Source organism: Elephantulus edwardii, unplaced genomic scaffold (genome assembly GCF_000299155.1).
Source record: "Elephantulus edwardii isolate Elephantulus edwardi_28Jun2011 unplaced genomic scaffold, EleEdw1.0 scaffold00021, whole genome shotgun sequence".
NCBI lineage: Eukaryota > Metazoa > Chordata > Mammalia > Macroscelidea > Macroscelididae > Elephantulus > Elephantulus edwardii.
The window spans coordinates 11,513,600-11,530,048 of record NW_006399771.1 but is presented as its reverse complement, the minus strand read 5'-3'; the positions used below and the strand labels follow the sequence as shown (position 1 = coordinate 11,530,048).

Below are 16,449 nucleotides of genomic sequence, written 5' to 3'. Positions count from 1 at the left end.
AGACAGTGCGATTGGCACAGGACAGAGCAGAGTTTAGGGCTGTTTTACATAGGGTCACTATGAGTCACAAGCGACTCGACAGCACGTAACAACAACATTCCTTGTTTGCCACACTCTTCCTGGAAAACTTCTAATTTTGAAGATCCTGTTTTAAACCACTGTTCTTTACATTTTCTTGCTGCAGCAAATATTTTTCTATAGTACTCATAAGCACTTTTTTCTTTTTCTGTCAGAATTCTGGATGATTTGATAGCCATTCAGATGATTTTACCCTGCCTATATTTTTACTAATGATCTTATCTTTCATCATATCTCAGCTTCCTAGTTTCAAGGTCATATACAATTCTATCAATACAAATAACATGTTCTCTTACATAATCTTATTTTTAAATATCTCATTCTCCAATTATGACCTTGTATCTTTCTAACTACTCCCTTTAGAATTTCAAATTCTCCAAAGGTAGAATGGCTTTATCTCACTACTTGTACAATCCATACTTTATCGTACCCTCACAGCTCTGTCTATCCATCTCCATCTCATTAAATATCTCTCACCCTTTCCCTAAATTGTCTTCTATTTTACATATATTCCATAACAATGATCTACTTACCTGAAAATCTGTCCACCCTATGCATCTCTCTGCTGAGTGATCTACTAAGCCTTCCATCTATGCATTTCATAAAAAAAAACCCAAAACACACACACACACACACACACACACACACACACACACACACACAAAATCCCAACTCATGAGCCAAACAAATTTTGACCTTGAGTCTATCACATCTAAACCTAAAAATCGCCTCAGGAATAGGTTTGAGGCATTGGATACTAGTGAACAAAGATCAGACGAACTGTGGAGGACATCAAAAATATCATGTATGGAAAATACGAAAAGTCATTAAAAAGAGACAAGAGTAGGGAAAGACTGAAATGAATGTGAGGAATGATTCTGAATATTACACTAGAAAATGAAGAAGCCAAAGCAAAGGGGAAAAAAGCAAGCAATTAAGGAGCTGAATAGTACATTTCAAAGGGCAATTTAGGAAGACACAATAAAGAATTATAATGAAATATGCAAAGAGCTGGAGTCAGAAAACCAAAAAGGATGAACTCACTCAGCATTTCTTAAGCTAAAGGAACTGACAAATTCAAGCCTCAAGTGAAAATGTAGAAGCAGAATATTAAATGATCCAGAAAACATAAAAATAAGATGAAAGAAGTACACAGAGTTGCCATAAAAGAAGAATTGGCTGACAGAGATGAATTTCATGAAACAACATATGATCAATAAGCAATAGCAATGAAGAAGGAAGTTCAAGCTGCTCTGAAAGAACTGGGGGGAAAACAAGACTTCAGGAATTGATGGAATAACAATTGTCATATTTCAATAAAAAGGTGCTGCCCTGGACATGCTTACCAGCCTGTGCCAAGAAATTTGGAGAACACCTACCTCAGTTGACTGACTGGAAGAGATCTATATTTAATACCATTCCAAAAAGAGGTCATGTAACAGAGTGCAGAAATGAACAAAAAAATATCACTATTATCACATGCAAGTAAAACCCTACTGAAGGGTATCCAAAAAGAACTAGATCAGTATATCCCCATAGAACTCTCAGAAATGCAAACTGGCTTTAGAAGAGGCTGTGTGGCACTAGCGACATCATAGCAATGCCAGATGGGTCTTGGCTAAAAGCAGAGAGTTCCAGAGGAATGTGTCTTTGTTTCATTGCTTATGCAAATGCATTTAACTATATGGATCAACAAATTGTGCTAACATTGAGAAGAATGGTGTTTAAGAGATAGACTGGACTGGCTCAAGACAGACCAGGACTCAGAGCTATTGTAAATAGGGTTGTTATCAGTTTCAGACAACTTGATGGCACACAACAACAACAACAACAACAACAAATTGTTACAGGAGAGTGTTTATCAGGTGGTGGACTCAAACTTCTGATCTTTCCGTTAGCAACATTACACAGAATGTACTATGATACCAGAGCTTCTTTTTTTGTTTGTTGCTTTTAAATATTCCCTTTCTAAAATTTTCCTTCCAAAATTTTCTACCTTTTTTCAAAGTTAATTATCTTGATTAAAACAACAATATAATTTCTGAAAATTAAAAATTATAATTAATTGAATTATTAAGATGGTTAATTAAAATAATTATACTGAGATCGGACTGAAACCTCTTATTTTCTTCAAACTATTCTACTCTCTTTAATTTGCCTCCAAAGCAGAACATTAAATAGTTTGAAAAGATTAAAAGATTCATTTTTGTGATGCCTATCAGCAGTTATAATGTAGTTCCAAAATTATTAATTACAGCAGGTAAACCAACCATGACAATCTATTAATAGGAAATGGAGGAGAAAATTGAATTAGTGAAACCCATTTAAACTGATTAGCTAATTATAGAAAGATCTACATTATACAACCATGCAAAAGAAGAGCTAATATCTGTAAATTTACAAGCCTATAGCTCTGTTGACAGCAATATTGCTTTCATTACTACAATGGAGAATCTAAGGATATACAATATGTCAAATGTCATGAAATTGCTTCAAGTCCATAGTAGGCATGCTTAAAACCTGTACAATGTTTACCATAGAAACATAGCACATAAGATACTTTTTAAGGCTTTATTGTAATAATATTAGAGAGCTCTTAGGCTTAGTGGCATCCACTTCCTAAATAGCATGCCTTTGGAAACTCTATGAACTTTGATAAATGTCAATAATTGTTGAGGGCCTTCAGGACTTTTGTTCATAGGGTCACTATGAGTCATGCTTGGCTCAAAGGCAATCAACAACAACAACTTATGGCTTAATGGTATGCAATTATGGGGCCAACCCAAAGGTGTGTGGTTCAAATTCACCAATTGCTCCATGAGAGGAAGATGGGCAATCTCATCCCATGTGATTTGCTGCCTTCCAAAACCCATTGGAGGTTCAGTTATGAGTCAGTTCTGACTCAATGGTATGTAACAACAACATAATAATGTTATTGACTAATTAATTTTAAAATGGATTATTTTTGTTTGATTGTCTCATTTTAAGTGGTGATTAGACCATAAGAAGCTGAACTGCTAACCCAAGGTTGGTGACTCTCTGGTAGTTTAAATCCATTAGCATGTCAGCAGGAGGAAAATGGCAGTGTCTTTCCTTACAATTTCATAGTGGTAAGAAGCTGCATTGCAGCCCAAAAGTATGTGTTTGAATAATCTCCTCCCCTGCAATTAACAGCCTCTAAAAACCCACTAGAAGGTCGGCTATGAATTGGTTAAGACTCCATCACAATTACCTATGGAACTCCAAACACATGCAATAAACAAAGTGTACGATTTTGTACTTCCTTCCATGTTTCATTTTTCTTACCACTCTGCCCCCCATCCTTCCTATAGAAAATATTACTACAAGTATTTACTATGTGCCAGTCACTTTTGGAAGATTTTGGAGAAATATTATATAATAACATAGACAAGACAGTATCGATGGATTGAATTGTGTCCTCAAAAATTATGTTTTCTAAATCCTAAGCTCTATACTTGCTGATATAGGGTGCTCACATGATGTAGGCTGTAGACAGTTGCCCAGCTAATCACAAAGGTGATGCTTCTATGCTAATTTGAATCCACCAGTTGCAGCACAGGGGAAAGATGGGCTAAGTCTTCCCATAGAGTTTACTGTCTATGAAAACCCCTCGGAGTATGAGCTGTGAGTTCATTCCAAGTCAATGACAATGAGTTGTTTATATTTGCTGATATAAACCCACTGTGAATGTGATTTTTTATGTTAACAAAGTCATTATACAGGGTGTGATTTAAGTCAAATAAGTCTACAATAAAAAATTAATTGATTAGGCACAGAACAAACAGCAGGATAATCAGGGGAAACAAATATGATACGAAGATTATCCAAGAACCCATGACCAGAGCTGAAAAATACAATAAGCTATTCCCAAAGCTAATTATTCCCAGATGTGCTCTTCCCTTAGAGCCAGTTCCTGAACTTAGACTTGGAAATATAAATTTACACTTGTTAAAGCCACTCTTCTATGGCATCTTTGTTATAGCAGCTCAAGGAAGCTAAGACGGTGAGACCTGGAAAATAGGAAACGGGAATTATTGGGAAAGCAGGGTCCAGGATGTAGGATCACTCATGACTTTCTCTGGCATGGTTAGTATGGTTTATTCTGAGAACCAGTGTGCCTGACAACAAAATTGGAAATAAGAAGGAAGTTAAGACAATAAAGAAAGTAAATATGCAAGGTTCATAATATGTAGAGACTAGTAGTAAAAGGGAAATTTAGGATTCTATTGACAGAGTGCTGAGGGAGTCAAAGAAAACCTTAAATTATGTAAGGATGTCTAAACTAATGTAATTTATGAGTTGTTTTAGTTTGAGTGTTTTGCTCTTAATAATTTTTAATAATGCTTAGGTAAAACTTTACACAGCAAATTAGAATTTGTATTGCAAATGCACTTTTAAATAAATAAAATCTTAAAAATCATATTAGTTTTTTCATTCAGTCACATACATTTTGTTTTGTAACATTAATTAAAATCGAAATCTGATATTGAAGTGGTAAGGAGTTGAACTTTCCAACCAGAGGCATGCAATTTGAATCCACCAGATGTTCCATGGGAAAAATATTGGCAATCTCCATGCATGTGATTTACAGCCTCTAAATAACTATCAGTGGATATGACTGAACTTCACCTAACAATAACAACAATGTAATTAAATAATTACAATGTATTATTAACTTACTATATTGCCTGTCTTAATCTAATGTATCTATCTATTAATTTCTATTCCCCTCTCCTTCCTTTTCCATCCATGTTAGCAGTCCAAGAATGTTTCTATCTGTGAATAAACCTTTCCATATCATTTTTATAGCCAAGGTTTTATAGGACCACAAAGTCTTTCTGTGACTTATTTTGTATAGCCCAACATCCTCTCGATGAATCTACACTATTCCATATTTTGTGAAGCTTTTATTGATTTTCAATAGTGCTTAAAACTTCAATTATTGATTGTACCATTCCTTATCCATTCATCCACTGACAGATATTTGAGTTGTTTCCTTATATTTAATACTGTAATTAAATGCTTGTACATGTGCCTGTTTGTGTAGCAGCCCTTATTTTTTAAAATTTATAACCCAAAAGTATTTTAGTACAGCAAAGCATGATTCTACACTATAGCGAATGAATGTTTTAAAGGAGAGCAAATTGGGGGGTGGGGTTTTATGCAACAATGAATGAATGGAAATCCAAGTTTTCTGTCAACGTTCATTAAAATAACAATAACAAATAAAATTTTAAAAAGAGAAAAAAACCTAAACAACTCACAAAACATGATTCCACAAACTTAATTTATCTGCTTCTCTTTATGTGTCTAGTGCTATGTCAACTTATTGATTTTGAGCTAGAACTGAAATGGAGTGGCTTTTCCAGAGGCTGTACATTGTAGGGAATGAGACTGCTGGTCTTTCTCGTGCAGAACCACTGGTGAATTCAAGCCATGCACTCTTGTGTTGGAAGCACAACTCTCCACCTACTAGGCAACGAGAGATTATGTAGTTTTCAGTGGGGAGGGGTTGGGGTGGGTGATCTGATTGTTACATATAGCAATTTTTGATGCATTTTATATGCATACCAGCAATTTTTACTGTGTTCGCACAGTACTCACTTAACTGGTGCTATGTGAAGACTCTAATAATATAGATATTTTAGAATGTGAATTGAAGAATGGATCCAAATCCTTCAGAAAGATAGCAAAAAAAAAGATCTAGTGCGATTATATATATATATATATAATCTAGCTTAAGCTGACTTAAAATAAAGGCCTTAGACAAATTTTTGGTTTTCTTTCTTGAAATAAGCTAATGGCTTGTTTGTATAAAGCTTTTTTATTAAAAGAAAAGTTAAAAAAAAGAGTTCACTCTGATAAAAAACTTGATTATAAGCACACAATGTTTTGAAGGGGTATTGATAATACAAAGTTTACTTCAATAATGTGAATGATGATAAGGAAGGAAATTTTCTTATTGACCTGAGCAAGACATTCTCCCCTTCTTGCTAAATCCAAATTGATTCACTAGTAGCTACTAAATTACGGTCACTCTCTACAACCAATCCTGAACAGATAGGCAGAATCATGATGGATGGAAAGAAAATTGAATCTGTCGATAGCTTCATCTTGCTCATATCCACTATTAATACATTTGGTAGCAACACAGTTAGGAAATAAGGAGATGCAATGCACCAGGAAAACCTACACTTAGGGACACATGTAAATTATTGAGCACTAATGATATCAGTTTGAGGAATAAGGTACATCCGATTCAGGCCATAGTCTTTCTGATCACTTGCTATGTATCTGAGAGCTGGACAATGAATTAGGGTGTCAGAAAAAGAACTGACACTTTTGAGCTGTGGTGTTGGAGAAGAGAACAGAACATCCTATGGATGGCTAAAAGAACAAACAGCTATGTCTTGGAGAGGGTGAAACCAGGGTGCTCTTTGGAGGCAAGAATGATGTGGCTTTACCTTACATACTTTGGGTATGTTGCTAGGAAAGGCTTTTTCTTGTAGAGAGACATGATACTTGGATAGGTGAAGGGTTGGTGAAAGAGAGGACAATCCTCAATTAGGTGGATTTATATGGTGATGGTTTCAATGTGCTGTTGTGTGACAAGAAGTGTAAAGATAGTGTAGGATATAGAACAGGGTTCAGATCTTTTGTTTATAGGGTTGCTATGAGCTGGCACGTAATGACACAACAACAACAACAACATAAATCTCTCCATGGTTTAAAGTCTGTTTTAGCTAGTATTAGGGACATCATGCTCGGAAAGTAGAGGGTTGCTTAAAGAAGGAAGAATCTCAACCACATGAATCGACTCAGTGACTTCAGAGATGGGCTCAAGTATGTTCAGCGATTGTGAGGATGGCCCAGGATAGAACAGGGTTCAGAGCCCTGATTTACAGGGTAATTGTGAGTTGTGCTCAACTCAGCAGCACCTAATAACTACAAGTTTATTCGTGAAGTTCTAACAGATACATAATTTCTAAATTCATGTATTCCAAAGGCATTATTAGAATTGGTGGTAAAGAAAATATTTAGTCATACAACTAGTTGTTTGTTTACAGGATGTCAGAATATATTGACAATTTTGACATTTTGTTAATGTAATCTGCTCCTGAAAGCAGAAACTTGTGAATTTCTCAATAGTGAGTTATAAAAATAAAAGTAGTAGCACATCTCATATATTTAAAAATGCATTTAACAATTTTTATTCCTTTATAATATATTTCATTCTTTATAGTTTAATAGTTCAGGGTACCATTAAATTACATTTATTTGATATTTCTTTTAATATGAATACACATATAAGAATTTTCTTAACAAAATTATACTTCTAAATGGGTGTATGAACTATAGATCAAAAGAAAAGATTATCTTTCTTAACTGCACAATTTGAATTAGCTTTTTATCAAAATCATATACGTGGCATAACACTGAAGTTTGTGGAAAGCTGAGTTAGTCTTATAAACGACTGATTTTAAAGAAAATAAATCTTGGAAAACATACAATTTTAAGATCAAAACGTTTGTGCCTTAATTTTTAAAAATCTTATTAATATTGTCTATGCCAATAAGAACTGGACTAATCAAGATCTAATTTTAGCTGATATAATAATACTTGAATAACAAGAAATACAAGGAGCCCTAGTAACACAGTTGCCAAATATTTGGCTATTAATCAAAAGGTTGGTAGTTTGAACCCACCAGAGGCTCCGTGGAGAAAGATGTGATAGTTTGGTTCTGTTCAACTTTACACCTCTGGAAATCCACCTCTGCTATATCTTATATCATCATTATGAGTCAGGAAAAACCCAAATAAAGCAGGTTTAATGGGTTTAAGCAAGGTACAGAACAGACCAATCAATGACTCAGTGTTCATTAGTTTTCTCTCACCACTCTAATCAATACATAAACATGCAATAATTTTAATTATCCTGGAAAATATATCATTACTCTCTTCTTTGTCCTTAATCTCTACATTCCGTTTAAAGCAAAATGCTTTTTAAAAGTATTTCTAATTCGGATATTCATTTCCACTATTCATGATTTTCTTTACCATACCCTCTTTTTAATTCATTTTAACAAAGTTTTTAATCACCCTCCAGGTATCTGTATTAATCCCTGCCTCACCTCATTTGCTAATTTAAATAAAACTTGTTCAAGTAAGTTTTTCTCATATCTGTAACATTTTCTGCTTTTCTCTATCACCTGTTGTTGCTGTGATACACCATTGAGGGGCTTCAACACCTAACAACCCTATGCACCTTAGCTAGCTATGTACCCTGTCTTGTCTTGTTCCAACCTACCCCCGTAGGCCCCAGTTACTGTGTCAATCCATCTCACTCATGATTTTTATCTCTTGTCCTCTCTCTCTATCATTCCAAACATGATATCTTTTTTCCAAGACTGATCCCTCCTGTCAACATACCCAAGTATATCAGCCAGTTTCACAATCCCTGCATTTAAGGAGAAAATTGGTTTCACTTTCTTCAAAACAGACCTGCTTGCTATCTTTTTTTTATTGAGTTTTATTAATTTTAATGAACATTTACAGAGATTTTGGGTTTCCATTCATTCATTGTTGTACTATTTTCTCTACCCCAGTTGGTTCCTCTTCTTTTTTTTTACCCCCTTGAAAGTCTGTTTTAATTGTCCCATTGCCACAGTGCTTGTCAAAGCCAGTTCTGATTAATCTCCTTTGTCAGTGTGTCCTTTGCCATTCCCTGTCACTCCTCCCTGAAAGAGACTTCACCCTGATTCATAAGGAAAAGGGAACAGCGTATTCTCTTACCTACTTCCTGCTGAAAAGGGACGCTGTGGATTTCAGGGTGAAGATCTTCTCTCACTACTCTAAAGGGCCCCTTTGGCAATAGGAAACACATAGACTATTGTGGAGATTAATTTTGGAATTTAGATGCACTGTTATCAATTATGCTTGGCCATACATGTTTATATCCTTGAAGATGTAGCATGGAACTGTTGCAGCCTAGAAGACACACATTTAACTAACAAGTTGAAAGTACATGAGTCAAAAAATTAAAAAGCAATAATATTCCAAGTAGAGGTTCTAATAGTGGCACAAGTCAAGTTACAGAGGGAAGGTAGTTCTTAAAATAAAAGGCCTATTGACTAGCACTTTGTCTATTATAGTATAAAGGTTAGGAACCACAAGATGTAGAGGCTCAACTATGTCATTTATTGTTCTTAAGTCCTGGAGCAAATTCCATCTACAACTGGGTTGTTTTACAGCTCGGAAGTCCGCATGCAAGGCAGAGGTGAAATAAGGAACTGCTTATGAGGTTTTCCATAAATTCCAACAACTAAGACATAGTAAGAAGAGTTGGGACCTCAGAAGGCTTTAAGGACCAAATAGTAGGCTCTTGTGTTCAGGAGAAAACGAATATACTTACCAGTAATGTTAATGCTCACCCACAGCTCTTCTGGGAGGATCTAAATCATTGACGCGTCCTCCTTTGTTTCCAGCTGGGAGCTGGGGCCTGTAAGTCCTGTCAGCCATGAGGACCTGATGTGTGCCACCCTTGGGCAAGTGTCCTTCAGATCCACACTTAAAGCAAGTGAGTGGGAGCTTCCTCTACTCCCTTGCCTTTCTGTGGCTCTCATCTGTGACACTATCTACTGAAGTGGCCCAGCTTTCCACAGTGGAAGCAATTCTGACCTCCTTTATTACCTTTGGGTGGCACTGTTTATGAGTAAGACTTCCTTTTCCTGACACAGGCCCTAAACTGGCAGCAATAGCTGCCCCAACCATTTTGGCTGTTCTCTGGTCTTTTCTCTTCCCTTTAGATCCCAGTTGTTAAAAGAGGGAAAAATTTAAACAAATATATAACAAATAATTTTGAACATTATAATCTTTTAAGCTTAAGGCTAGAATATTAACAATATGATCATTTCCAATCCAGAGATACATGTTCTGCTGTAGTTCCTATTTTCCATAAATGGTTTTGGTAAGAAGAACATTGTAAATGTGGATATAGTTCCACTATTCCTCCTCCATACCACAATATAGTGTTATTAGCATGAGCAGTTATAGATCCATTGCCATCCTTACTCTAACTTAAATTTTTTACATTTAAATTTATTATTAATTTCAGTAAAAATTTACAGAGGCTTCAGATTTCCATTCATTCATTGTTGCACAATTCTCTCCTCCCAAGCCTCCCCCCAGAAAACTACCCTCTAAGAAAAGTAAAAGAAAAATTCTTTCATTGCTGCTTGTCCTCTTGGCAGCATGGTATGCATGTTCAATACCCTTCTCGAGCACCACAACACAAAGGTAACTATTCCTCTGTCATCTTTGGTCATTTTCCAGCTCTTGGACACTTAGTTATCATTTAAATAATATAGATGTTATTCATATATTTATCATCATCACTATGCATCCTTAATAAAATGTAAAGCCTACAACAAGATCCTTGGTTCCCTATAGTATTTGCATTTCTAAAGTTGTTACTTGTCCCCCAAAATAATTCAAAACAAAAGAAAAGAAAAAACAAAAGAACTAAAAAAAAACCACAAAATCACAGTTGAGTTGATCCCAAACTTTATCAAGTTTCTGATGCTGTAAATTTTTGACACTGACACGGCACACCTTTCAGAAAGGGAAAAATCAATGGAGTTGTAGCTTTCACCCTACGGCTAGCAGTATAACATATTACATATTATCCATCAGGACTCAAATAGACATAATCACACTCTTGCTAATGTGAGCAAATATTAACCACTATCTGTGGACAGCAGGTGCCAGAAAACATTCTTGAAGTAGAAAGGTGTCTGACAAGAAGGAATCAGGAACTCAAATAATGTATGGAAAAAAGGAGTTCCTGGTTCAACAAAAAGCAGAGCATATAGTTTGAAGAACTATCAAGTCCAATTGGCTAACAGTGACACAACAGGATAAAGTAGAATCAACCACAGGACCTCCTGGCTTGTACAACTGTTTCAGAGTAGATGGCTTCATCTTTCTCCCCCAGAAGAGATGGTTGAAACTGTCAGCTTTTAGGTTAGCAATCCATCTTTTAATGTACTTCACCACCAGGGATCTTATAGTTTGCAGAACAGAACGATTTTAGTGATCAGCTTTCTACTGACCATATATCTCTATATGTTTTGTATGTTCTATAGCCAGATTTTTTTAATGAGACTGCTTAATAAATGGTAACAAGCAACCAATGTAGGCATGATGTGAATGAGAATTATTTACCTATAATAGGAAAGAATCTGTATTGTGTTCAAATTGTCAAGCCCCTATGTGTGTAGTACCAAGCAGCAATGCTTTATAATTGCTTTTGCAGAATAGACTGCTTCATCTTTCTTCTGCAGAAGAGATGGCTTGAACTTCCAACATATTTGTTAGCAGCCCAACTCTTTATCTACTGCACCACTAGAGATCTTACAGGTTTCAGAATAGAACTATATTAATCATCATGTAAGTACACCAATTTGTAAAGAAATAAACATAAAAAACAGCAATAAACGAAATCCACAAAAGTTCTATAAAAGCATCCCCATAGCAACAACTGAATAATTATCACTATAATCAGCAGTAAGAAAAGGTGCTAAAGTAAGGCTTTAGTTTTCTCAGAATCATGGGACTGCAGTCCACACCCACACAACTGAATCAGCAGGCTGAACAGTAACAGAAAATTCCATTTCGGGTATAAACAGACACAGAGCACACTAAAATTATACAAACGTAAACCGAGGAGTACAACCTTTTTATAATGGTAGCGATGGAAAGACACGCTTGTGATACTTTTCAAGGCCAGGAAAATATTTCATGTTCTGATTTTAGAATTAATTATTATAGCCCATTTCCACTTTAAAAGTATAAATGCACATTCAAAACAAACATCTCAATATGTATCTCATTAATAAAATCTTTTTTCTTCACAACATTAACAAAAACTTATTTGCAACCAAGAAAAGCTTCGACTATTAGAGTTAGCAGTGTTGTTATTGTTAGGTGTCATTGAGTCAAGTACAACCCATCGTGACCTTATGGACAACAGATTTGAATCCTGTCCTTTCCTGTGTCATCCTCTTCTTTCTGACATACATGAACCCATGGCAGTAGTCACATTGTTAATCCATCTGGTTGAGATTCTTTTTCTATTTTATTGACCGTCCAACTTTCCAAGTTACAGTGTCCCTCCAAAGTGCAGTCTCTCCTAACAAAATACCCAAAGGATGTGAGGCAAAGCTTTGTCATCTTTGCCTCCAAGTAGCACAATGGCTATACTTTCTCGAAGATATATTTTTTGGTTCTTGTTGTTCTTTTGGCAGTCCATAGGATGTTCAGTACTCTTTCACAACACCACAACTCAAAAGCACGTATTCTGTCATTCTTATCCCTGCCCAGCTCTAAGATGTACAGGTAGTTGTTAGAAAGGCCATAATCTGAATCTTGTGTACCTTAGTCCTCAAACTGATATTGTTGTTCCACAGTAACTTGGAGAAATCCCTGACTGCAGATTTTTTCACGTCAGTACATTTCATGATTGCTTGACTGCTAGTACCAAGTATATTGATCGCAGATCTTAGAAAGATTAAGTAATTGACAGTTTCAGTCTTTTCTCTATCATGATTCTGTGTATTGGTCCAGTGGTGAGTACATTTGTTTGCTTGATGTTGACATGTATGTAATCCATATGGAAGGCTGTAGTCAGTCTTTAATCTTCTGCAACAAGGCTTTGAGTCCTTCCTAGTTTCATCAAGCAAGAGGTTGTGTCATCTGCATAAAGAAGGTTGTTGATGACTTTTTCTGATTCTGATACCATGTTCTTCGTCATAGAATCTAGTTTCTCGAATGACTTGTTCAGCATACAGTTTGAATAGGTGTGGAAAGATGGTAACCAAGATAGGAGTTATATTGATTTAAATGGATCATGTTCAACAAAGAAAACAAGATTGCTGTTGGTTGAATTGTGTCCTTAAAAATTATGCGCAAACCTTCAGGTTTATGTTTGTGAATGAAACTCTAATTGGAAATATAGTCTTTTAAGGTAGAACTTAATTCCTTCTAGTGTTGTTGCTGTATACCATTGAGTCAGAACCAACCCATAGCTGACCTTTCAATGGATTTTCAGAGGCAGTAAATCACATAGGAATTGACTGTCCATATTTCTCCTCTAGAGAAGCTGGGTGATTCAAACCTTTGAGTTTGAAGGACAGCTCCTTTTCATTTAATCACTTATGACTAGTGTCTATAGAAGAAAATGTTAAAAGTTATAGAGAGATGACAGCTGTGTGATGGCTGAGGCAGAAATTAGAATAATATATCTATAAGCCAAAAATAGTTGCCAGGACTCATTACAAATTAGGAAGCTATAAGGATGCATCTTTCCTTAGAACATACAGAGAAAGCATGACTCTGTCAACAACTTGATCTCAGACTTCTGGCTTAGTGGCAAGGAGTTGTAAACCCACAGGAAGATGTTTTAAATTCACCAGCTGCTCCATGGGAGAAAGATGACAATATTTTTTTTTTGAAAGATGACAATATTCACCCATGCAACTTAATGTTTCTGAAATCCTACAGGAACATCAGCTTTGAGTAGGTTCTTATTTGACAGCAAAGAGTTGAGTTTAACCTCAAGAACTGTGAAAAAATATATTCCCATTCTTTTAATCTACCCAGTTTATAGTGCTTTTTAAATGGCAACCCTGAAAATGAATGCAAGCACTTAAAAAAAAAGCAGAGAGTACCAGAGGAATGTCTGTGTGTTGCTTTTGACTGTGGATCATAACAAACAATGGTTGACTCTGAGAAGAATGGGAATCCCAGAACATTTGATTGTGTTTATGCAAAACTCATCACTGAACCAAGAGACAGTCATCAGAACAGAGTAAGGAGAAACTGCCTGGTTCAAAATTGGGAAAGGTATTTACCACAGATGCATTCTGTCTCCATACCTTTTCAATCTGTATGTAGAACAGATATTCCAGGAGGATGGGCTGTATGAGGAGAAATGTGGCATCAGGTTTGGAGGAAGATTCATCAACAACCTGCATTATGCAGATGACACAACCCTGCTTCCTGAAACTGAGGAGGACCGGAAGCGCTTGCTACAGAGGGTCGAGGACTGCAGCCTTCATTATGGATTGAAGCTCAACATAAAGAAAACAAATATTTTCACAACAAATTGGTAGCATCATGATGGATTGTGAAGAGATTGAGATAGTTAAACAGTTTTAGTTTGCTTGGTTCCACAATCAACACTCTTGGTACCAGCAGCCAGGAAATCAAGAGACAAATTTCATTGGGAAATTTAGCTGTCAGGGACCTCTCCAGAGTACTAAAGAGCAACAACATCAGGCTGGAGAATAAGGTGCACTGATCTGGGCCATAGTCTTTGCAATTTCATGTTATGAGTCAGAGAGCTGGACAGTGACTAGGAATGATAGAGAATTGATGCCTTCCGCTGTGGTGCTAGAGAAGAGTACCGACTATAACGTGTACTGACTGCTAGGAGAAGAAACAGATTTGTCCTAGAGAGGGCGAAACTAGGCTGCTCCTTGGAGGCAAGGATTCTAAAACTTTGTCTGATGTACTTCGGGCATGTTGCAAGGAGGGGCTAGTCCTTGAAGAGAGACACCATGTTTGGGAAAGTGGAAGGACAGCGTAAGAGAAGAAGATCTTTGATAAGATGGATCAGTTCAGTGATTGGGTAATGGGAATACGTGTGTCAGAGACAGTGAGGTTGGCACAGGATAGAGCAGAGTTCAGGGCTCTAGTACATATGGTCGCTATGAGTTGCAAGTGCCTCAAGGGCACAACAACAGCAACAATGTGAAATATAATTTTAAGCTAGAAGAAATAACAAAGAGATCACAATGAACAATTATTGAGCCTATTTGCTAGTATCGTATCCAACTTGCTATCATTAAGTTATCTATAAGTCAATTAGTAATAAATTACTTTTATATTTCTGTCATATTTTTAATTTATAATTATTCAACTTTTTATTTCATATTACAAAATTCTAGAATCATGGATAATTTATTACAAAGCAAAACATTGGAGGGAGAATATAGAGAAAAGGAAATTTAAAAAAAATAACCCACCCAAAGTTGAGTCTAATAGTTCACAATGGAGGAATACCTTTTGGTGAGAATATAAACATTATCTTCATGACAGTTAGGATATATGTACTTAAAGACCATCTCTATAGCAGGATTGCTATATAAAATTGGAAATACAATTGTGAGCAAAATTGTTTCCTATTTTGTTAGATAAGTGACCTTAGAAATCATAATTTTCCAGTTGGGATTCTGACCTGAGTCAGTAGAAGTGACTGCTACATGTGAATTGTCTTAGCACTAAGAGTATTTTGTGGTTTTGTTCTAGATTTTATTTTTCTAAAGTGTGGAACATAGTTAAGGGAAGAATAACATCTTATGATGTTAAAATTATATGAAATCCAAATTTTAATGTATAAATATGGCTTTATTAGAACACAGTCTATTAGTTTATGTATTATCTGTAAATGTCTTTGAGGGACACAGGGATCAGAAGTTATGAAATAGATATACATGGCTTACAAAACATGAGGTGCTAACTCTATGGCTCTTATAAAATGCATTTGCTAATAATTATAGACGATTATAACAATTATTTGTTAACAATCAACACTCTGATAGTCAGACTACAAATAAATGAAATATATGAAATTTCAGCAGCTTGAATATTCAGCATTTCAAGATGGAAGAAAACAAAAGTCAGGCAGAATTCTGTCACATTAGAAAGTCCATGGAATTTAAATAAATTAATGGTCTATAAAACCAAATCTAGACAAGTCGTAAGACAGTCTGGTTAAGACATGAAGTTCTGTGCAAGTATTATGAGTATGGACACTGTGGCTATGAGATCTAGAGAAGAAACATATTGTACACATTTTTACATCTTTTTTATGTTTCAAAGGGAGTACCATATGGCAATGGAAATGGACAGAACAATTATTTCAAATTGGCATCTCCTGCGCAGCTAGAATCACTGCTTGTTAAAACAGCTCAAATGAGATGGCTTCATAGTCATAAACATGTCCTAAGTAATTTCAGTGATAATGAGAATTAAGGAAAAAAATTAAAAACCCATATCCTCTTTTCATTTAAGAAGATACAGTATCCATCATTATTATGTGCTTGTAAGTTCCATGCTATGTTACCCATTGCAGGCATAGGTAAGTCTTAGGATTCTAACTTAAAATGTGTAATTGGGTCTCTTTCCAGGCAACGCGGAGCCATGGGCATCTCCCGGGACAACTGGCACAAGCGCCGCAAGACCGGGGGCAAGAGAAAGCCCTACCACAAGAAGCGGAAGTATGAGCTG

The 16,449-nt window shown here is 35.8% G+C and overlaps 1 protein-coding gene across 2 annotated transcripts in view; it reads right to left on the bottom strand.

Annotated features, from left to right (window-relative positions):
* PPFIA2 (protein tyrosine phosphatase, receptor type, f polypeptide (PTPRF), interacting protein (liprin), alpha 2) overlaps nt 1-16,449 on the bottom strand; it is a 778,898-nt gene that overhangs the window by 431,736 nt on the left and 330,713 nt on the right. The gene's annotated exons all lie outside the window — the stretch shown is intronic.